Source organism: Balaenoptera physalus (assembly GCF_965194825.1).
Source record: "Balaenoptera physalus genome assembly, chromosome: 1".
In the NCBI taxonomy this organism is placed as follows: Eukaryota; Metazoa; Chordata; class Mammalia; order Artiodactyla; family Balaenopteridae; genus Balaenoptera; species Balaenoptera physalus.
In genome coordinates, this window is record NC_138882.1 from 129,734,193 (window position 1) to 129,757,019 (window position 22,827).

At 37.8% G+C, this 22,827-nt stretch overlaps 1 protein-coding gene and 1 long non-coding RNA gene across 3 annotated transcripts in view; one reads left to right on the forward strand and one right to left on the reverse strand.

Moving 5' to 3' along the window:
- ST6GALNAC3 (ST6 N-acetylgalactosaminide alpha-2,6-sialyltransferase 3) overlaps positions 1-22,827 on the reverse strand; it is a 550,290-nt gene that overhangs the window by 45,907 nt on the left and 481,556 nt on the right. The gene's annotated exons all lie outside the window — the stretch shown is intronic.
- LOC309641577 lies at positions 11,010-17,481 on the forward strand. Its single transcript, XR_014252697.1, has 2 exons — positions 11,010-17,241; positions 17,276-17,481. It is a non-coding gene; the product is annotated as an uncharacterized lncRNA (long non-coding RNA).

Here is a 22,827-nt window from a genome sequence, read left to right on the forward strand (position 1 = left end):
AGTTTAGATATGAAGAGACAGATTCAGAGATTAAGTAGTTTCCCCAGGGTCACCCAACCAGTAAGTCATAGAAGTGTGATTTGAACCAGCTTCTGTGTCCAAGCATGTATTCCATCATACCATCTCAGACAGCCCAGGGCCAGTACAGAGCAGCAGTACTGCAGGCTACTCCTCACGTATACCAGGTGTCAGCATCTAAAGAACTTGGTCATTTAACCAGGCATCTCAAAGCCAGTCACAGCTCTGCACACACACACAGGAGCTGAGGAGAACTGGATGGGCAGTAAAGCCTTCGTGGACACCCAGCTGGCCAGTGACATGTACACGCCCATGGTGTACTAAGCAGGACTCACACAATATCCTCTCCCTGTGCCTGGGCTTCTAATCAGCCTTCCATCTCACAGGGTGAATCGGTGTCAGGTAATCAAACACATTTCTTTCCTTGTCTCTTCTCATTTAGGGGCCTGTATCTACTTTCTATAGCTTATTTTGTACCACTTATCAAGACTAATATAAAGTTATTCTAACAATAATCCGCCCAAACTGGCCATCATATCTGGTGCCTGATGGAGTATAACAGAAATCTTCTCATTTCAGTTGTAAAGCATCGCTTCATCTAACTGAATGACTGAAAACTGGCACACATTCTAACCTAAATGTTATGGGTCAGCAGGTAAATGCAAAAATTCTATTAGATTCAGGACCTGGGGTTTATGCTATTCATTTTAAATAAAATCAAAATCCTATACAGGAATAGGAAAAGTACCAGGGATAGATTCATTTTTAAAAGCATCCACTTAGCTATTATTTAAGGGCCAAGAAGGCAGTAGTTTCTGAGTTATCATGTAGACACTTTTTATTCTTGCTATTGACTTTGACAAAGCATACAAAGAATAGATACATTTCAAAGAAATATTAAAACACTGATTTGTGTAACATTAAGATATATAAAGTCCATTGCATAAAGAGAGAGAAAAATTAACATGCTTTTTGTTCTTAATGAAACTGTACCAGGCTCATATAAATCTAAATTCCTTACCTTAACCTGAGCTTAAAATAACAGGCTAACTTGACAGAGCTTTACAAATCCTAGCAATGGACATTATCATTTATTACCAGAAAGAGTGATAATAGGAGTAGCAGGGAGATATCACATATTGGGAAGTGTCCAAAGAGTTTAGCAAGACAATATTTCTTTTTCACAATACAAAGATAAAAGAGTCGTAAAACTGAGAGTTCATTTCATTCACTTGGAAGAGAAGGGCAGGTGGGTGTTCTTGTTAAACAGAATGCAACCCTTTCCTCCAGGAGTGTAAAGGAGAATGAACAAACATAGGAGGTAATATTCACTCCATGGTGTAAGAAGGTACATGGATTTAAAGTCCATCACAGTAATTAAATTTCAATGTTGACACAGTACATCTCAACATTCAGAGTTCTAAATATAGTTTATACAGTGCCTGTGAGCAAAATGCAATGCACATGAATATTTATCTCTGCAGCAATGATTCTGCTGCCACATGCTCAGAAAAGAAGGGTTGAGATTAGGACAGACCAGAACAGAGTCCGCAGAATTTGATGATAATCATTTCACATAGTGGAAATGATCTCATGGTCTTATCTGAGGCAGTGGTTTTCTAAACATTTTTGGTCACAGAACCCTTTGCACAAATGAAATCTAATTAGAAGCCAAATATTTGAAATGGATTGAAGTGGTGTAGGTCAGTTGACTTATGAGGGGGGCAGGGTGCTCCAGACCCTTGACTGCTTAATGCCACAGTAGACTCTGAGGTGCACAACCTAAAACTCCTATTTTAACCCATAAATAAGTAAAACAAAAATCCATTTGGTATTTGTTTGTTTTTAAGGTACTGTAGTGATTTTAAGATACTCACAGATGGTAGAGAGCTATGTATTTCAAAGGAAGGGATTATGGAATCGGTTGATTGTGATAGGGAAGAAGCAATAAGATTAGAAAAAGTAAATGTTATTTACTTTCTACCACTCTTCAGGAAAATACCATCTTCTTTCATATTATTCTCACACCCTCAGCTGTGGACTTGGTCTCAGCGTGGGCTGTGCATCTACTCTGTGTATGCCTTTATCCCTAGTCTGTCCAACTCTACCCTCAGAAATGGTGTCTGTAATGGGACTCTCCCTTTGCTGAAAGTGGCTGGGACAGCAAGGTGCTGCTCTTCCTTTTATGCCTAACATGTTTCTCCAGGATTAGTTCAGATTTCCTTAGCGTAGCCACTAGTGTATCAGTCAGCTTAGGCTAAACATGCTGTGGTAACAAATAACCCCAAGTCCCCAGTGCTTATAACAACTTATTTCTTGCTAGTATTACATGACCATAATGGGTTTCCTATATGTCTTCTTTACACCGGGACCCAAGTTAATGGCATCCTCATATTTGGGACATTGCTGGCCTTGTCACAGAAAAAAAGGCCATGTGGCAGTATACTCCATAATGGTTCTGAAAACTTTCTTATGGAAGTGGCACACATCACTTCTGCTCACATGCCATTGGCCCAAAAAAGTCAACTGTCCAAGTTGGATATCAAAGAAGTGGGGGGAGGGGCGTATCATCTTTCCACAGGGGGGTGCCCCATAGGAAGGGGCCCATAAGGAGCAGTGGCAATATTTTCAACAATCTACTACCATTAGCTAATTGATAAGGTTCCCTTCCTCACTCCACCTTTAAGAAAGCTCAACTGTATGATCTTGCTTTGTTTCTTTTGACACATAATGTCAATGGTGGGTACCATATTTCTCTAAAGTTGGCATGACCCACGCCAATTTCCACTGAGAGTCAGAAGTAGGATTTCTTGTATATTCTTCTTTTAGAGCTTGTTTTTTCTATTAGGATTGCCCATTAAATAATTTCATGCCTGAGGCTGCTGCTAGCTTTTAAAATATTTGGAAAGCACAAACACATAACATGTCCTGAACAAAAGGATTGCTCTGCCTCAGTGCTGCTGAATCTCCCAGAAGGATGTTTTTATGGAATTCTATAATTATGGAATCATAGATTAAAAGAAATATTTTCAGTATACATTAAGAGTGACAGACCTGATTTGCATGAAGAGGAATTGGGCTGTGTATCATAGATGCTTATTAGTGGATTCATGGATTGATTGGCCCATAACATATTCATTCATTCATTTGTTCAGCATTTCTGTGAACCAAGCAAGCACTGTCCCACATAAAGTCGTGTCCTCATGGAGTTTACAAATACAACCTAAACTGGTAGGGATAGCTGACTTTATAAATGGCATATTCAATATATTATATCACCCCAAGTGATACACTGATCCCAGATCTACCATTTACTGACTATAAGACCTACCTAGCTTTTATAATTTTCTCCATACCAAGGTGGAGAGAATATAAGTAACTGCCTCATACTTTTGTTATGAAGATTTCCTGAGATAGTGAAAGCACTTAATTGTGTCTGGAGCATAGCAAGTGTCCAATAAACATTAGTCCTGGGCCTCATCATCACCATGACCATATTTAATGTTGGAATGGGGGTGAGGAAGAGAATCTGGCTTTGCAGAATTTCATCTGAAAAGGATCTGGAGGCCTTCATTGAAGAAGTTTACGATGGGTCAACTGCGTAAAGTAGCTATTTTAAAGGCTAAATCCAACTGAAATAATAGATGGAAAATGTCATATTTTAGCAAAGTTAATTCTCCTTCAGTCTTCCTTGATCAAAACTCACCTAGAATATTGAAATATGCTTTTTGGTGTGAGGTATGTGTTTCCGTATCTGCATCACACAGGGTCCTAAGAACATAGCCTCTATAAAGATGAGTTCTTGGCATTATATGCTAGCAAGCAGTCTACCATTTTTGTTAAACACTAGGAATCATGACATGCTCTAGCTTTAGTTTCTTCTAGGAATTTTTCAGAGAATTGTTGGTCAATCCTACAGGGATGCTTTACAAGGCCCTTCAGAATGTCAAAAGGACTTACACCAATCCCTAATTTCCTGCTGATCTTTACCATCTGCTACCTTGACCTTTTCATCAAAAGCTCCTCAAGCTGCTGGAAACCCTGCATGTTAACACCCAGTTTGATACTCTTCCTGTGTTTCTTTGCCTCATTCTCTGCACTAGCTTGCATACATTTTGTCTGCCATTATGGTTTGAAGCCGTTCACCAGAACACAAAAATATATGGCAAAAAGAGAGGCTCCTGAGGGGTATATAACACACATTGCTGAACACTTTCAACTCAATACGGTGCAGTGGAGTGTTCGCTGGTTGAGAATATTTGCCATGTGGGGCACGAATGTTTGCTGCCTGGAAGCATATAGAACAGTCTACCACACCAGCTCTTGCTGGCTCAGAGTACACCAACACTCCGAGCATCCGAAAAATTATATATTAACAATGTGCTATAATAAATGGTTCTATAAATGCATGTGTTTTCTTTTGGGAAACTATTTTATATACAAATAGTATTGTAGCTACCCAGACAGCAAGGGGCAGTATTAAATGGAACATGTGTTCAAATTTAGCAGCATTTTCAGAGGGGTAAGAATAAACTGTTTGCTTAGAGGATAACCAGGTCATGAGGGATATGGGAAAGCTGGTTAGAGCACCTAGGAATATGAACATCCAAAAGAAAAAGGTTTACTTGAAAAGTGAAGCTGACATGCTCTGACTAGCTCCAGAGGGCAGAAGGAGGGCCAAAAACTAAAAATTATGAAAAAGCATATTTTTGTCTAAAAGTTGAGAAAAGTTTTTCTAATATTTTATACTGTCCAAAAAAGGAATAGTTTGTCTTCTGCAATAATGAGCTCCTTATCACTAGAGGTAGTAAACCTGGATGACCATTTGTTAGAGACACAATATATGGGACTCATTAACTGGGTAGTGTGGTGGTTTATAAACAATGGCCACAAACTGACAATTTGACAAATTGACGTTCCTTCCATAGAGAGGTAGGGTCTATGTCCCCTCTCCTCGAATCTGGGTAGGCTTGTAATTGCTTTAATTAATAAAGGATGGTAGAAGTGACACTATGTCACTTCCAAAACTAGGTCAGAGCTACACAGCGTCTGCCTTGTGTTCTTGGAATGCTCGCTTTTGAGAAGCTCTCTCTCAGAACCCAGCCACCATGCTGTGAGAAATCCAAGTCATGTGGAAAGATCACATGTGGGAAGAAAAATTCCAATTACATTTAAACTTTCATTTATATCTATTTTCTATTAGAAAAATTAGAAATAAACTTCTACTAACATTTAATATTCTACAGGACAATGGCAGCGTCACTCATCCGTATATCAGAGGGTCAACATATTAACATTCTTTTCAGCATATTGTGACACACTCTGATTTAGGAGGTTTAGTCAAATTGGGTTATACATTTATTATTTTATTTAACTTTGACTTATTCATTAGCCCTTTCAAAGTGCACGAGAGCCTTAAAGATATTCCTGCAAAGAAACCACAGACTGACAAAAGATACTACCAATGCAAACACAGGCACACAGCAGAAACCCGGCAGAGCTGACACTTCCCCCTCCAAAGTCAAGCTTCTTGCTGGTCCCAGTGCCAGAATAAAAGCTGTGACGATCTGAACAGAACTAACTAAACAATTCAGAAACTATCTAGGAGCATATAAATTACAGATTTATACCCATTACATTATTGACCCTTGCCTTAAGAGTTGTGCTTTGGTATATTAGTGATCATAGCATCTATGTGCATATTTGTAAATAATAGATATAAATAGAAGGTTAAAAAATAGGAAATTGCCAATATTCAAATATTTTTGACCAATAAAATGTCCATTTCATACAGATGGTGTAATCTAATTTATTGAGATTAAATGTTCAAAAATCACTTACCTTTAGAGTGAGGGCAATAAAAAATTGTCTGTAGACTACTGATTTAAGGAATAAGACGTGTGATAAGCATGGATTTAATGTACACAGGAAACTGTTTACCACTGCTCTCCAACTGTATGTATCTCTTGTGTCTATGCAAGCACTGACACACGACAAGTTACAAAATTATTGCTTTCTTTGTCTGGGGATAAATAATTTTATTATAACACATGGACTCCTTCCAGCTAGAGTGGCTCTTAGCACCCGGATATATTGTGAAGCACTGACTTGAATGACAATGATTATTCTTTGCCTGACTCCATTCTGCCGTGATCTATGTAGAAAATCAACATTCCTCAGGAAGAAACAAGGCTTTAAAAAGAATGATCTTTATGGGAGCTGGTGGTTATAGAGAATTTTAGTGCAAGATGAGGATTACTTGTTCCTTTGAGGCCGTGAGGTAATTAAAAAACAATATTTAGTGGCTTTTAGAACACCTATTTACATGAAATCTCGGCGCTAAACAGTTCAGGGAAATCAAAATAGATAAATCACCTAAACAGATAAGAAGAAATAGATAAAGCAACCATAATTCTAAGCTACCTCCAGCTCCTTCAGATTCACTAAAGTATTTAACCTCTTGACACAAAATCCTATAACACTCCAAAGCATGTGTCTTGCTTTGGTGCTTGTCAAAATTAGCGTCTGAAAGACTGCATAGGGAATGCTTCTCAGCACCAGGGATAATTTCCTGCTGAAGCCCTCCTCCCAAATGGCTCAGGAAATCCACCCTCATCCTGTTCATGCAATATCAATTCTCTCCCATCGGCTAATATTGTGCTCAGTTTCACAGCACAGAATCGAAAACTGAATTTATTCCTGAAAGTAAAAGGAGGTCATCGGTGTTTTTTTCATTTGTTTTTTTCCATCATGGATCCATTCAACAAATACTCCAGTGGCTACCAGGTGCCAGGCAGTGATGAAGGAGACACAAGAGCGTAGCAATTTGCAGTCTGGGACTAAGAGACCACCAAAAACACATCAGAATTCCAAACACCAGGTCAATTTGATTCCCTAAGATAACATGAAAATGTGAGAAGAATAAGACATGTGGTTGAAAACTAATGTGTTCTGGCACTTTTGTGTCTCTCAGTCATTTACGTTTAAAAACTAGCTCCTTGAGAAGTTATCCCAAAGTTGAAATCATGTGACAGAACACCTGGAGTGAGCTGAAAATGGGATAGGTTAGGCTGAATGAAATGAAGAGGGAGGAGCCCATTTCCAAAGTCTCTGAGATACAAAATTGCAAAAGAGTGAAGAGTGGACATAAATGTGTCAAAAGAACTTAGCCAACTTTAAGGGGCTCCTACTGGGCAAAAATGGGACAATTTGAGCATCAGTAAGGATAATAACTATCATGGATAGAAATACTTCAATAAATGTTAAATTCCTGTGTTCTTCATGATGTTAAAAAAAATATTGGGTACTGATAAAGAATGCCAAGGAGCTAAGTCATTATTCTGAAAACTATAAAAGAATAAAAAATTTATCCTCCCTTTTCTACACTAACTGTACCACTGTTAACCAAAGAGTAATTAAGGGGAATTTTTTGATTATAGAAATATTACATCTAATAAATGAAGAATGCATGAGAAAATAAGAAACTCACCAGTTTGTAATCAATCTCTAATGAATTAGTGGATCTGGGCATTGAACTCTAATGGCTAACATCTCCAAAAGAAACAACTAGACATTACTGTATGTGCTTTCTACTAAGTAGAAAATATCAGATACGTAGCTGTCTTATCAAAAAAAAAAAATCAAATCTGAATATGATCAAATTTCTAGATCCCACTACTAACTATAGACATAAGAGGACCAAAGGACATTTTAAACTATACCGTGAAGATGCAATCAGCAAAAGCTAGACTGTGAGAAGGTACAGGACAAACAACCAACTATATTTAACAAATGAACTGCAAGGGAAAAAAAAGGAGGAGAGTACCTATATATTTCTAAGAGTCTTAAAGACCTATCAATCAATGTAATATATAAACTTTATTTGGATCCTGATTTTTTTTTTAAAGGTATAAGTATTTATGACACTTATGAAATAACTGGAGATGTAAGCACTGACTGGATATTTGATGATACAAACAAGTAAGGTTAAGTTTTTTAGTGTGATATTAGTATTCTGATCATATATAAAAACTGAGTTTTTATCTTTTAGAAGTCCATACTGAAATATTTAGAAATGAAATAATGAAAAGCATATGATCTTAGATTTGCCTCAAAATAATACAAAGTGGGGTTGGGCACATGTGGCTAGTGGTGAAGACCGGTCAGGGTAGATTAATGAGTTGATGTTTGTTGGGGCTGGTGATAGATATGCAGAGGTTCATTACACTAGTCTGTTCATGTTTGTGCATGTTTGGAATTCTCCACAATAAAAAGAAAAAGAAAAAAATTCGTGGACATATAAATGCGTATACCCAAAAGACCAGCAGAAACTGGCTAATTGAAGCTGTTCCAGGTTTTTCAGTCACGTTAACATACATCTAATGGTCTGATTTTTCTCAGGGCCAAAACTATACCCACATGAAGCATATGAATATATGTAAACATGATAGAAGGAAAATAGGAACTCTCTCTCAAAGGTGCATTTGTGTAGAATATATAATATATGTATGTCCACATACACACAAATGTGTGTATGCATAGATATATCTCGAGATGCATCTTTTTGATATATTCTGCTTGACACTGTTTTTAGTCTTGTCGGAGAAGGCTGAGATCAGGCTGAAAGCAAATAAAACAATATTTCAATTAGCACAAAGCCACTTCTCAGATTATGTACCAGACAAATGAGGCATGGGTAGGTAGCATATATAAAGTGTGTCCATGTGAATGCAGACACTGGACCTCAATGATTAAGCGAATTCTACACGACCAAGTATCTGCGTCTAGGTCGATTTCAGCCTGGAGAAAATGCACTAGATCTAGGAATTCACACTGCACAGCAGCTCCAAGTTTCCTGGGGTTAATCTTTAAAACTGAATACATACAGACTCTTCCAACAAGTCAAGCAATAGAAAGATGGATCACCTACTTTTCATATCACAGGTCAAAGCATCCATCTTAAAACTGCCCTATGAAATGTTAACACAATAAAATTTTTTAAAGGAAACACAAGCAAGCAAACAACCCCCCTCCCCAAACTCCTGAAAACTAACAAAGGCCAGGTTATTATATAATGGCCTCTTGCGTCTGATTGCTTACCACAACTAGTTGTTTAGACAACATAGAAACCCTCAAGGGCCCCTGAATTATTAGAGCAAATTAGCATGTTTCAAGAAAGTGGTGGATTATTGCAGATGAAAGTGATTTACCAACAGGGGTTTTATGGTTGGCAAATGTGATTATATATCCATTAGCATCTGCAAGTCAAACAAACATGTGCCATATACCTCCTGGAAACACCTCAGTGTGTATATCCTAATTTCCACCATTTCCAAAGAACAAAGGGATTTTATCCAGGCGTAGCCAAAGATAATTTTTTAAAAACCGTTTAGTAAACTACGGCAAATTATTTTTGTAACTTAAACGATTATTAACTCCCCATCTGCTATGGCAAAAAGAAGCGTCTGTCATTTTTTGAAATATGGCAAATGTTGACCATCTACTTAATCAGTCTACTGTGCTCACTCACTAAGCATATGGAAACTTTATAGAAGAGAAACTTAGGGAAAGTAATAAATAGTCTCTTTCTCCACCTGAATGGAATACGGTCACAAAAAATGAGAAAGCTGCCCTCGCGGAGCTGCTTGGCCTATGAATACAATTCTGCGGGGCTCCATCACCGCGCTGAGGCAGCCTTGCAGGTTAAATCACCACTGATGGCGGGCAGCGTGTGCACGGGGAAGAGGACAGCGCCTTGATGCTTTGCGGGTGTCAATACTAAATATTCCTCCACTTCCCCGCAGCTTTATTTTTGACAATTACTGGTGTGTTTATAATGAAATCTAAGCAACAGCTGGAGGAAGACATGCCCAGTTTTCAAGGTCTATGGGAAGTGAATGCTTTTATGACATGATTTATAAATGATATTATATCTATGAAATTTTAATGCATTAATTTTGGCCCACATGGCCTGAATTAGTGAGCCAAGATACCATCAGGCCCCATTTTCACAAGAGCAGTTTCCACTAAAAGATTAAGAGGCCATAGCTCTTGCTAAAGGTTACCTTCCCAGCAGAAGGATGCGGTGGTGATGGAAACCTAGCGTGGCCTTTCTACAAAACAATTCCCTTGAAGGAATCAAAATGAGCTCCATTCTATAGTCTTGTCATCAAAATCAGAGCAATGGGAAGATGAACAAGTTTTGCTTGGATAAGATTCAATGAGGACAAATTAAATAAAACAAAACAGATCAGAAAAGGAAGAAAACCTTCTTATGAAAAAATATGTACATAGCACAATTTTCCCTCCTTTTTAAAAAAATCGCCATCATAGCTGAATAATTATGCATCAAGTCAACAAAGGAAAAGAAGAACCCTGTGTAGATGCAGTTTTAACCTTTGAACCATAGAAACAGAAACGTGTTTTGTTTTTCTTTCTTTTTTCCTTCTTTCCTTCCTTCCTACTGCCGGTGGTGGCAGCTACTGTTCAATCAGGCGACACTGCATGGGCACCTCTGTACTAGCCATCGTGGGAGTGGAGAAGTAATTTCAGAGCTTGTTTTGGTCTCAGTCTAGGGAGGAGGGGAAAGTAACCACTGCAGCACAGTTTGGCAAAATGGATGAAGACATTGCCTTATGTCTCGGACTCTAAATAGTACATGGAGAAAGGAAATCAAGGACATTCACAGTGAACAGGAAGGGACTCCATACAGAAGAGATGAGGAGTTAGGGCTTGAATGGGACATGGAAGAGGATAGAATTTTGATGGCTACAGTGGGAAGGGACACTCCTTCCAGGCAAGAGATCCAGCTAGATCAGTAATGGAGTTTCTGGCCTCCAGATAATGAATGAGTATGGCAGTTTCAGAAAAATACACATTATAGATATAATATATAGAGAGAGAAATACATTTCTATATAGGTATATCTCTATATCTATCTATCTATCTATCTATCTATCTATCTATCTATCTATCTATCTATCATCTATCTATCTATCTATCTATCTATCTCTCCGAGAGACTGAAAAGAATTTGTTACGCATGCAAAGCTAGTCCTTCAGTTATCAGAACACTCTCGTTTCCATGACTACCGTGGAAAGGGTTAATCAGGCTCCTCAGAGCTCGTCCTTCTGGCCTTTCGTCTAACATGTCATCTGTACATTCCAGAGTTATTATGCAACTTTTATGAAACTAAGTCTACGAGACAGGCTCTAAGGTGTGACTGATGTCTCTTTTGTAAGTCAGAGAAATTTGCACTGCCCGTGTCTCAGGAGACTAATATTTCAGCTCTTCCTGGGGTGTTATTACCTCTTTGTGCCTGGCTTCCACAGCACTAGACTGCCAAGATTCCTTGGTCTAACTGCAGCAAGGGAAAAGCTATCATCAATTATGGATTGGGAGTAAACAATTAACTTTGCAGGAAGCAATTCAAATGAGAGCCAAATTTCTTTTTGGACATTCCGTGACATAAAAACTTTGGTTTATCAGGAGATACAAAAACACTTCATCTTCCATAGTGTCTATGGGTTCCATTAAGTTCTATCCCTTGGCCTTTCCCTGTGTTACTGTAAGAATAAAAGCACCATCCTGAAGAGAAACATCCTTTGCCAAATAGCTAATAATCCTGTTCTCCACTGCATCTGATAGTCTCTAGGGGAGAAGCAGAGAAATTCTTTGAGCAGAGCTGCCTAAAGTCTCCCTAGCTGGCCCCAACTACACTGGCCACCTGTTCCCTGTTTAGAGAAACCATCCTACCTCCTCCAACCTTCTGTTCCTTGTCTCAGACTAATGATGATATATGGGGTTCTGCGTTCTTCCTAATTATGAAAATTGCTTTCCATAGGTTCCAAGATTTTTATTTGATATCTTCTCAGAATCTTGGCTAGCCTCTTGAGTAAAATTAGATCTTAGAGTCCCCAGATGGGGTCGACATACAGCTTTAACCAGGAGCTCTTATTTTAAAAAGGAAAGCCAATGTTTCAAAGAAGAGATGCCCATTCTTTATCACATAATCCACCACACCACCAAGCCCGGGCTTCCTACCTAAAGAAAAGTTCCCGGATCCTGGCGCACGATCACCATCATTGGTGAACACGCCATTACTCACTCCTTTCTCCTGTAGATCTTCATCAATATGCTGCTCCTTCACGATTCCTTACCTATGTCTGTGGGAGCACCACCATCCCCTTAACTCCCTGAGTCAGAAACCTGAGGGTTACCCTTGATGCCTTCCCCACTCCCATATTTAGTTATCATCAAACTTCTCTCCTTGATACCTTCTAACCTAGTCCACTCCAATCCACCCACACTCTACGACTTCATTTCAGGCTCTCATGATTTCTCACTGGGATTAGAGCAAGTAGACAGCAATCCACTCTTAGTGCCCCCTGCCCTCCTTGTTTTAGCCTTATTCCCGTTTACTTGTTTCTCCACACTGTAGTCGGAATGACTGCTCTGAAATGCAAATCTTCTATTATTATTCCCTTCCTTCAAGCCCTTCAGTAGCTCTCCACTACCATCAGATGATGCACAAGCCTTTTTCCAACGATGCCCAGAATGTCCTACCCCTTCTTTTTCTAAGTAGCTCTGATTTGTCCTCTGGAACATGCCTCGTAGATGTCTTTCATATCCTTGTGCATTTCTCTAAAATAACTTGTTTATTTGTCTGTCTCCTTGAGTCCCTCTGGGGGATGGGAGGATGCGCTGTCTGATTGGTCTGTGAATCCTCAGCACAATAATAGTGTCTGACACAGCCTAGGTTCTCCATATGTTTGGTAAATGAATAAATGGTGCAATTAATGAATAGTCTTTCTGCCTCCTGATTGGCCACAAAGGACATAAGTGAATATGACAGTAGCTTTAAGGTGCTACTGGAAATCACAAGATGGAGAAAAAAACGCAATTGTTTTATTTTTACAATGAAACTGTTAGTGTGTTTGTGATGGATGTTGGAAAGGAACTTAAGAATGATTATCTTTCCATTGATAATTATAGTGGATTTTCATTTCCTCTGCACATCAAGATTAGCATTTGTTATGGCTCAAACCAAGACATTTCATCACTGGCTTCTCCATGACGTACTCTGCATGTTAGAATCTCTCCTCAGCTATGAAAACAGGTATTTGGGCTGCTTTAAACTGCAATTCCACATTCAGAGTTTCTATTAAAATAACTCAGCTATTCAGATACCATTGACCAAAGAGGAGTCCAGATAGAGCTTAGAAGCTCATCTCTTTTGCCTTAGGATACAGTTTGAGGCAGGCCTCATATGGACCAGTGAGGGAGGAAGGTGACACATTTCTAACTAGTTAATCAGATAAAGTCACCCCTGCAGACAAGGGAGTGACAGATGTCAAAGCCAGATTACCTCCCCCTAGTCCTTCCATACCTCACTGGTGTTTCCTTATCCACTCCATTATCTTCCTCACTGGTTTTATGGAAGAGAGTTTAGCACCTTAGACACTTTCAGGGCTCTTCCTGGGTGCATGACCTTTCACGCCTGGGAAAGAAATCTGCTCATGCCTCAACACCACTGCCTGAGATGGTTCCTGAGACTTGCACATTACTTTCAACAGAAGAAACTACAGGTCGTGGATTTCAGCTTCATAGAAGGAAGATCATTTTTAAAACTGGAGTTACTGGCTGGTGGAATGGGTTGCCCCAGGAAGTAGAGAGCTTCCTGTGCTTGTAGATTTCAATGAGAGGTGGATAATTACTATTTAATATGCTGGGGAGAGGATTCAGCCATGGGGAGTAGGGGTGTAGAGCAGGTAAGAACAGAGAGGGCAGACCATATAACATTCAAGTCTCTTCCATCTTTGAGATTCTATGAGCCTAATAGATTTGACTCAAATTATGATAAATTCTATATGCAGGCTTAAATAATTGTCCAAAAGCTGTAAAATACCATCTAGAAATAAGACTGATATGATTATCTCATTTTTATGTAATCCACTATTTTAGACACAGAAATTGGATAAAAATTTCTGATCATGAATTTAACACAACATCACTCAAAACCTGCCAGATACCAGGTCCTGTAAGTCCTTATTTAGAACACTTTGCTTGCAAATTATTTATTGGAGTTTCAAGTTTTGCACTGGGTGTTTTTACCCTTTCCTGGCTACTTTCCATGGATTATAACTTCTACAAAGCCATTTTTGCATTATTCCCTGCAGTATTTTTAGTATCTAAAACAGTGCTTGGTACATAGTAGATATCCAATTATCACTTATTGAACAATGAACATTTTCTTATCCAGACAAAAAGATAAAGGTATCTGTCTACAGCAGATATTTTCCTGTATCCCTCTCCACTGCTCCTGCCAGCCACTCACTTCTATCCATAATTGCTCTCAGTATTTAAATACGACCAGACCACTCATTATTTCCTAGAAGTACAAGACCAGAGGATAAATACAAAATGTTAGCAGTTTTTATATTATGAATGTGTTTATTTTTTCTTTACGCTTTTTCATTTTTTAATAGTTTTTCTTAAATGAACTTTTATTAATAGTATGACACAAAATTAAAAGAAGGTGGAACGGGAAAAAGATACCCCCTTGGCCATACCTTCATACAAATCTGAGCAACATCTTTATAAACATGGCGTCAAGAGGATGTTTGCCCTTTTTCTCTGTATAGATGAAGCACAAGCAATGTGACCTAATTCACATAGTCACACAAAGATCTGGGCAGAGACAAGCTGAATAGTAGGGCTCCCCAGTTGGATCAGGGCAGGGTCCAATCTAGAGTTGCCCCCTACTGTGCAATTCACATGCAGAGCACTGCTTCCTTGAAAATAAGAACACTGCCTCTGGGTGTTTAAAATATATGTGATGGATGCTGCTGCCTGCCAATCAAAAACAGGATTTGTAATGTGAAGGGAGGAGGCCGTTGACACAATGACCTGTCAGAGGGTTCATATTACCTTTGACGCTTCAACAAGTAACTGGATCTGAAAGGCAGTTTCACTCAGAAGGACTGGTAATTACTTTTAAAAAGTGCTTGTAGAAATCATCAGGTGCCTTGCGTTCTCCATGGATGAGACCTGGCCAAGTGACTTCTAAGGTTTTTTCAGCTTTGCCTTCAGCCAGAAGTACAGCTAAAACAATGAAACCTACTTCCCTGTGACTCCCCTGGTAACATACTTCTAATCTAGCCACATCGATCACTGAGAAAAGATTATCCACTTCTACAAAACTTAGTTAACTTTCTGGGCTATGGTCTGAGATCAGCAAAGCTTCTCTTAGCTGATAAGACAAGCAATTTAATTTTCTTCTCTGGTGAGCTTCAGGTACTAAAAGTCACTACCTAGAATTGTTCAAAATTGTATATTCTTGTCTCTTTGCCAAGCTATGAGACTAACAATACTTGTAACAAGCTGAAAAATTCTTTAGCTGCCTGCTGCCTGCAAAAAATTTCCTTCATCAACTAATTCACTAATCTGGGCCTTCTTGAGAACTCGGCTAATTTGTAAGAACAGGTGGCTCATTCCATAAGTGTTCAATAAAGAGTCACACATGATTACACATACAGCACTGCCTTAAAAACAAATGAAGAAATGTGTGTATTTATGGAGAAGCTAAAGAGACAGACAAGAGATTCTTCAGTAGCTAAGAGTGCGCGTCTGGTGGTCTGGTAAAATTATTTCAAAACCTGGTGGGGGGAGGGAATGGAGACAGGTGACATAAGGATATAAAGTTCTTGTCACATGGACAATTAACTATTCTTGGGAAACTACCAAGAAGTGATGGATGTGAAAACAAACAAACAAAGGAACTAATCACAGCCTCACTCTTATTTTTTCTTTTTTTTTTATTCTTATGTTTATCTGGATTTGAGTTCTTTCATTCATGTAACATTTTTGGAGCACTTACTATGTGTCAGGCACTGTTTAAGTCACCTCGAAGTCTCCTATTTTCCTTTTTTTTTTAAAGAAGAAAAGATATGTTGTGTGGTTAAGAAAATATCATTATCTTGTTTAAAATATAAATTAGATATTGAGATATTACTGGAATAGTTTGGAAAAAATTAGTTCATGTAAAAAAATTATAAAGCTAATCAATCCACCAGTTGTTTGGACACAAAATTAAAGAAAAAAAAGAGGGAATCTGGATCAAGATGGCAGAGTAGAAAGCTCTTGTTCTCACCTCCTTCCATGGACACACCGAAACTACAAATACATATAGAACAACTATCTCTGAGAATGACCTGAAGACTAGCAGAACAGATTTTTTACAACTAACAACATAAATAAAAGGCCACTTCAAGACAGATAGGAGGGGCAGAGATGCAGTCTAGCCAGAACCCACATCCCCAGTGCAGCAACTCGCAAGTGGGAGGGATATTACAACTGCAGGCAGAGGTCCTCCTTGAGCAGTGAGGGTCTGAGTCCCACACTGGGCTTCCCATCCTGGAGGACCTACATTGGAAAGATGAGCCCCCAAAACATCTGGCTTTGAAAACCAGCAGGGTTTATGTCAGGGAGAGCCAGAGGGCTGTGGGAAACCAAGACTCTGCTCTTGAAGGGCTCATTCACAAACTCACTCTCTCCAAGTCCCAGTGCAGAGGCAATGACTTGCAAAGCACGTAGGTCATATGAGAAGGAGATTCATTGACTAATGTTAGGGCATATGCTGGAGGTGCAGGGATTTGGTGGAACTTTCTCTAGGGACAGGAGCACTGGTGAGCACCATTTTTTTTCTCCCCTTCCACCTAGCTGGCCTGGAGCTGGTAGGTGCCATTTATGTTACTCTCCGTTAACCTAGCTAACATCATTCACCCTGTCCTGGCATTCCTCTGAGAACCCATCCCAGCCAGCCCCTCCAAAGAAGCTTCCACCCATCCACCCGATCTGACAGACAGCCCTAGCCAGCACTGGTGCCTCTCCAAAGCAACTCCTCCTCTAGAGGGCTAGCCCCAGCCTGCCCAACAAGTGGCCTCACCAGCACTGGCACCTCTCCAAAGCAGCTCCCACTCTTGGGGGGCCAGCCTGGTCACAGCATGCCCATAGCAGTTGCAGCTGGGCCTTGCAACCAGCTGGCCTGGAGGACAACCCCATGCACCAGCATGCTCACAGCAACTGTGGCCCAACCACAACAGAAGAACCCACACAGGGGATACCACTGGAGCACTAAGCTCTGGAGACCAGGGGGTATTGTGCCACTGGGCCCCACAGAACACTTTCTGCATAAGGCTACTCTTTCAAGACTGTGGGACACAGGTGATATATATAATACATGGAAACAAGCGTAGAGGTGATATATATAATACATGGAAACAAGCATAGAGAGTTAGGCAAAATGAGGAAACAAAGTAACCTCAGGACAAAGAACTAAACAAAAGAGAGCTAAGTGATTTACCAGATAAAAAATGCAAAATAATAGCCATAAAGTTAATCACTGAATTCAGGACAACTCAGTGAGAAGTTCAAAAAGAAATAGAAAATATAATAGAGAATGAATCAGAACTGAAGAATACAATAACTCAAATGAAAAGTACTAGAGGGAATCAATAGCAGATTAGAGGATGCAGAAGAACCGGTCAGTGATCTGGAAGACAGGGTAGTGAAAATCAGCCAATCAGAACTGCAAAAAGAAAAAAGAATTTAAAAAATTAGGATAGTTTAAGGGAATTCTGAGACAACATCAAGGGCACTAACATTCACATTATAGGGGTCTAGAGGAGAAGGGAGAGAGAAGGGGACAGAAAACCTACTTGAACAAATAATGGCTGAAAACTTTCCTAATGTGGTGAAGGAAACAGACATCCAAATCCAGGAAGCAAAGAGAGGATCAAACAAGATGAACCCAAAGAGATACATACCAAGATACACTGTAATTAAAATTTCAAAAATTAAAGAGAAAATCTTAAAAGCAGCAAGAGAAAAAACAACTAGCTATGTGCAAAGAACTCCTATAAGACTGTCAGCTGATTTTTCAGCAGAAACTTTACAGGTCAGAAGGGACTGGCATGATATATTCAAAGTGCTGAAAGAAAAAAACTTGCAACCAGACTACTCTGCCTGGCAAGGCTATCACTCAGAATCTAAGAAGACATAGTTTCCCAGACAAGCAAAAGCAAAGGAGTTCATCACCACTAAACTGGCCTTATAAGAAATGTCAAAGAGACTTCTTTAAATTGAAAAGAAAAGGGCATAATGAGAAATAAGAAAATTATGAAAGAAAAAATCTCACCAGTAAAGGCAAACATATAATAAAGGTAGTATATCAACCACTTATAAAGATAGTATAAAGGTTAAAGGACAAAAGTAGTAAAATAATCTATATCAAAAATAATTTGTTAGGCAATACAAAAAACAAAAAGATGTAAAGTATAACATCAAAATTTACATTTTTACATACATATGTGTATGACATCAAAAACATAAAATGTAATGGGGGGGGGAGTAAAAATGTAGTGCTTTTAGAATGTGCTTGAACTTAAGTGACCATAACTTAAAAATAGACTGCTATACACATAGGTTGTTATATAGAAACCTCATTGTAACCACAAACCAAAAATCCATTACAGATATACAATAAATAAAGAGAAATGAAAACACAAATAGCATTAAAGAAAGTCATAAATAACATGAAAAGAGAAGAAGAAAGGAACAGAGAAGAATTATAAAAACAACCAGAAAACAATTAATAAAATGGCAATAAGTATACACCTATCAATAATTACTTTAAGTGTAAATGGGCTAAATATGCCAATCAAAAGACAAGATGTCTGAATGGATAAAAAACCCAAGACCATCTATATGCTGCCTACAAGAGGCTCACTTCAGATCAAAAGGCACACACAGCCTGAAAGTGAAGGGATGGAAAAAGATATCCATGTGAATGAGAACAAAAAGAAAGCTGGGGTAGCAATACTTATCTCAGATAAAATAAACTTTAAAACAAAGACTGTAATAAGGGACAAAGGGTATTATATAATGATAAATAGATCTAGGAGCAGACAGCTTCACAGGTAAATTCTACAAAACATTTAAAGAAGTGTAAATACCTGTCCTTCTCAAATTATTCCAAAAAATATGAAGAGGACAAAATGCTTCCAAGCTCATTCTGTGAGGCCAGCATTACCCTGAGACCAAAACCAGATAAACACAATGCAAAAAAAAAAAAAAAAACGGAAAGTTACTTTTCCATAATACTGATGAACATAGATGTAAAAATTCTCAACAAATTATCAACAAACTAAATTTAACAATACATTAAAAAGATCATATGACATAATTAAGTGATATTTACTCCAGGGATGCGAGAGTGGTCAATATCCACAAATCATCAATGTGATGCACATTAACAAAATGAGAGATAAAAATCATACAATCATCTCAATAGATTCAGAAAAAGCATTCAATAAAACCCACCTCAACAAAGTGGGTATAGAGGGAATATACCTCAACATAATAAAGGTAATACATGACAAACCCACTAGCATCATACTCAACAGTGAAAAACTGAAACTTTTCCTCTAAGTTCAGGAACAAGACAAGGATGCCCACTCTCGCCACTTTTATTCAACATAGTAATGGAAGTCCTTGCTGCAGCAATCAGACAAGAAAGAGATGAAAGGCATCAAAATTGGAAGGGAGAAGTAAAACTGTCATTATTTGCAAATGACAGTACTATATGTTGAAAATGCTGAAGACTCCATCAAATAAAGGATTTAAATTAATAAATGAATCCAGTAAAGTTGCAGGGTACAAAATCAATATACAGAAATCTGTTGTGTTTCTATATACTAACAATGAACTACCAGAGAGAGATAATTAAGAAATAAGTCCCATTTACAATTGCATCAAAAAAAAATAAAATACCTATGAATAAATTTAGTCAAGGAGGTTTGAATAACATGTACTCTGAAAACTATAAGACATTGATGAAAGAAATTAAAGACAACACAGAAAAATGAAAAGATGGACACTGTGATCATGAATTGACAGACTGATTATTATTAAAATATCCATACTAGGCAAAGCAATCTACAGATCAATGCAATCCCTATCAAAATACCAATGACATTTTCCACAAAACTGAAACAAATGATCCTAAAGTTTGTATGGAACCACAAAAGACTAAGAGTCAAAGAAATCTTAAAGCAGAAGAACAAAGCTAGAGGTATCATACTCCCTGGTCTTAAACTATACTACAAAGCTATAGTAATCAAAGCTGTAGGACACTGGCAGAAAAACAGACAGACCAATAGAAGAGAACAGAGAGCCCAGAAATGAACCTATATTTATATGGTCAATTAATCTATCACAAAGGAGGCAAGAATATACAATGGGGAAAAGATAGCCTCTTCAACAAATGATGTTAGGAAAACTGGACAGCTACATGAAAAAAATCAAATGGGACTACTTTCTCATACCATATATAAAAATAAACTCAAAATGGACTGAAGACCTAAATGTAAGACCTGAAACCATAAAACTGCTCGAAGAAAGCATAGGTAGTATGCTTTCTGACATCATTCTTAGCAATATTTTTTTGGATATGTCTCCTCAGGCAAGGGAAGCAAAAGAAAAAACAATGGGACTTTATCAAATAAAAAGCTTTTGCACAGCAAAGGAAACTATCAATAAAACAAAAAGGCTGCCTACTGAAAGAGAGAAGATATTTGCAAATTATATATCTGATAAGGAGTTAATAACCAAAATGTACAAAGAACTCACACAACTTAACATCAAAAAAAAAATTGGCAGAGGATCTGAATAGACATTTTACCAAAGAAGACATACAGATGGCCAACAGACACAGGAAAAGATGTTCAACATCACTAATCATCAGGGAAATGCAAATCAAAACCATAATGAAATATCACCTCATACCTGATGGCTATCATCAAAAGACAACAAATAACAAGTGTTGGTGAGGATGTGGAGAAAAGTGAACCCTGGTGCACTATTGATGGGAATATACATTGGTGCAGCCACTATAGAAAACAGTATTAAGGTTCCTCAAAAAAATTAAAATAGAGCTACCATACAATCCAGGTACTCTGTTTCTGGGTATTTATCTAAAGAAAAAGAGGGCACAATTTAGAAAAGACATATGTAGGATCATATTGTAGCTCTACTTTTAGTTCCTTAAGGAACCTCCATACTGTTCTGCATAGTGACTGTACCAATTTCCATTCCCACAAACAGTGTAGGAGGGTTTCCTTTTCTCCACACCCTCTCCAGCATTTATTGTTTGTAGACTTTTTGATGATGGCCATTCTGACTGGTGTGAGGTGATATCTCATTGTAGTTTTGATTTGCATTTCTCTAATAATTAGCAATGTTAAGCATCTTTTCATGTGAAACAAACTCACAGACTTAGAGAACGAACATAGGGTTACTGGGGGGAAGGTTGGTGGGGGGCAGGGATAGACTGGGAGTTTGGGATTGACATGTACACAGTGCTATATTTAAAACAGATAACCAACAAGGACCTACTGCATAGCACAGGGAACTCTGCTCAATACCCTGTAATAACCTAAATGGGAAAAGAATTTGAAAAAAAATAGATACATGTATATGGATAACTGAATCACTTTGCTGTACACCTGAAACTAATACAACATTGTTAATCAACTACACTCCAATATAAAATAAAAAATAAAATAAAATTACAAAGAAAAAGAAAAACATATGCACCCCTGCATTTGTTGCAACATTATTTACAATAGTCAAGGTATAGAAGCAACCTAAGTATCCATTGATAGAGGGATAGATAAAGAAGATATAGTACATATATATTCAATGGAATATTACTTGGCTATAATAAAGAATGAAATCCGCCATATGTGACAGCATGGATGGACTTAGAGGGTATTATGCTAAGTGAAATACGTCAAACAGAGAAAGACAAATACCATATGATTTCATTTATATGTGGAATCTAACAAACAAAACAAATAAACAAACATATAAATGGATATAGAGAACAAACTGCTGGTCACCAGATGTGAGGGGGTTGAGGAGGCTGGATGAAATAGGTGAAGGGGATTAAGAGGTACAAACTTCATGTTATAAAATAAATAAGTCAGAGGACATAATGTACAGCATAAGAATTTAGTCAACAATATTATAATAACTTTGCATGGTGACAGATGGTTACTAGACTTACTGTGGTGATCAATTTGTACTGTATATAAATGTAGAATCACTATGTTGTACACCTGAAACTAATATAATATTGTATGTCAACTATACCTCAATAAAAAAATAAATAAAAAGAAAAGAGAATTACAGTAAAAATTCTGGCTGATTTTTTGTTGAAAAGTATCACTTTTCCATGAGAAAAATATAGCTTGCTTGATAAAAAAAAAAAAAAGCCTAACATACGATAACAATAGAAGCTTCAAAGTGATGTTATTATTATGTATTTTGATTAAAAGGGGAAGAATTTCTTCTAAGAGAGTTACTACAAGAGAACATAGAAATGTTCTTTTTTCTTAATAAGAGAATTAAGAAAGTCATGTGGAATTTGCATAAATCATTACCTTGCAAACCACCAGAACCAAACAGTACTAACTATATAGTGAGTGCCACAGTGGTTTTGAATTAACACGTACATAATAGGATGATAATGAATTCAGTCGCTCTTTCTATATGGTAAATAAAGAGCACCAACTCACTTACTCATGCACAGTGGACCTTTCTTTCCTATATACAATTCTAGCTATCCTTTTCTATTCTTTTATCCAGGAAAATGAATCCTTTGCATTTCTAATATAGTAAACACTTCTAGCGCTCTGAAGATTTAAAACAGAGGTTAATAGAAGTGAAGAATTAAACACAGTCCCCTAA